Source organism: Pectinophora gossypiella, unplaced genomic scaffold (assembly GCF_024362695.1).
Source record: "Pectinophora gossypiella unplaced genomic scaffold, ilPecGoss1.1 Pgos_45, whole genome shotgun sequence".
In the NCBI taxonomy this organism is placed as follows: Eukaryota; Metazoa; Arthropoda; class Insecta; order Lepidoptera; family Gelechiidae; genus Pectinophora; species Pectinophora gossypiella.
This window is the reverse complement of record NW_026063255.1, coordinates 607,807-609,876: the sequence shown is the minus strand read 5'-3', so window position 1 is coordinate 609,876 and position 2,070 is coordinate 607,807. Positions and strand designations below refer to the sequence as shown.

At 36.6% G+C, this 2,070-nt stretch overlaps 1 long non-coding RNA gene across 1 annotated transcript; it reads left to right on the top strand.

Annotated features, from left to right (window-relative positions):
• The first annotated feature begins 605 nt into the window (after positions 1-605).
• On the top strand, positions 606-1,401 carry LOC126381323 (uncharacterized). The gene is made up of 3 exons (XR_007568768.1): positions 606-998; positions 1,131-1,243; positions 1,348-1,401. It is a non-coding gene; the product is annotated as an uncharacterized LOC126381323 (long non-coding RNA).
• The last annotated feature ends 669 nt before the right edge of the window (positions 1,402-2,070 follow it).

Genomic DNA, 2,070 nt, shown 5'->3' with positions numbered 1-2,070 from the left:
AGTGAGGGGGTGAAATGAGGGTTGAAAGTTTGTATGGGAGTTCGTCATTTTTGGGGATAAAACCACGAAACTTTATATTTAGGAACTTGATAAGAAATAAAAAAACAATTTGTTAAAGCGTTTTTGAAAATTATAGAATAGAATAGAATAGAAATTGTTTATTATAAAAGGACGCCACACACAAAGACAAGACAATAACATCACTTATTTTTTTTTTACAAAACAATAATAAAAAGCATAGAAGGATGTTCATTACAAAGATCATAAGGTGGTGGTGGACGTCCTGAGATAAAAGGGCCTCACTCAGCACAAGTCGCGGCGTGAACCACGACGCTGGTATTATGTGGACCCTGTTGGGTGAGGCACGAACGTCGTGTTCCATAAACATACGTTAATATTCGTACATAGATTAAATATTACCAAATTACTTAAAATAGAATGTAGGTGTACATATAATATATTTTATATATTTATCACAAAAACGTATACATAAATGCTTAATATTATAATAGTAATTAATGCAAGCGGATATAGTACGCACCTGATATAAACAAATACGAATGCATAGAACATAATAAGTAGGAATTATATTATATAAGTATGTGTATTGTGTAGTCTGTTTGTGTTAGTATCTATCGCGCGCGCAGCTCCTCGAGTCAGCTCGGCCGGCAAAGTACCTAGTCCAATTTCTGCCAGTATAATACTTATTGATAAGATATTTTTCCCATTCGACCGTCGCGCCTCCGAACAGACACGACGCATTCCGAAGAAAAAGAAACGAAATTATAATAAATTGTAATAAAATTGCACATTAAATCAAATAATAGTGAATAATAGTAAAGCAAAAATACATATTTAAATAGGAGACAACAAATTTCGTCAAATGCTGAACAACATCCATAAACATTTATACAAAACAAAAAAGTGCAACGGGTATAAGTAACGAGCCGTCATCGCATTCAAGGTTAAATTGAAAACCCCGATAAACCTTCCACGAGGTAAGTGTTTTCTTCTTAAAGTACCTACCCACAACATTACCTAACTTGTATGGGTATACGTACCTACCTACTTTTTTTTTTTGTTGATTGAGGGACAGTATAATGAAGCCTATGTGTGCGATTATTTTCCAGATCACGCAAATATCACCCGACGGAAAGCATAATTATTATTATGACAATGGTTGCGGCGCCGCATCCAGCCCGCTGGGAGGACTCCGCCGCGCTACCGTGTTGAAACCAATGAGGTAAACAAACTTTATTGGTATTTGATGTATATTTATTAGTTTAGTAGTTGCATATCTAGGAGATAGCATTTGTACTTTGATTTAAAGCTGTGAATTGTTTTCAGACTACGAAACGGCGGCGGCAAATCGTTCCAGCACTTGGATGCGGCGAAACTGAATTCGATCTTTGAGGGGATGAAATAGGTGTTGTAATTTTTTATGAGGTTCGTCATTTTTCAAGATAAAAATATTAAATTTTGTGTTTAGGCACTAAATAACAAACAAAAAATCGTTTGTTCAAGCATTTTGAATTTTTTACCAGTATGGGGGTGAAATACGGGTTGAAAGTTTGTATGGGTATTCGTCATTTTTGAAGATAAAACCATGAAACTTGGTACGTAGGTCTCTTAGGATGTGCAGAGTTTTTCAACAAACGGATTTTCCGAAATTCGAACGGTACGGAACGGATTCGGAACGGGAACTACGAAGCCAAACTTTTTGTATACAAAATATTAACCACTGAACCTAGGAACATGATATTTAGTAGTTTTGGGTGTATCAAGTTAAAAAAAAATTTGGCTTTTGTAGATAAAGTTCCTTTTAACGAATACTCTGCATCGCCGCCACTGCCGTCGGTCGTCGTTCGTCGTCGCGCACATTCGCCGAAGTGTGGCGGCAGTCAACGGCGCTGTCTTGTGGTGGGGGAGCGCACGTGGTGTATACGTGGCCTGCTCGCGAGTGTCGAGTCCAAACAATCTCCACATTTTAACAAATAATAACAAAATAGCAAACGTTGTGTACAAAAAAGTTTTAAATTAGGTCATTTTAAAATATTTTTGTACACAACG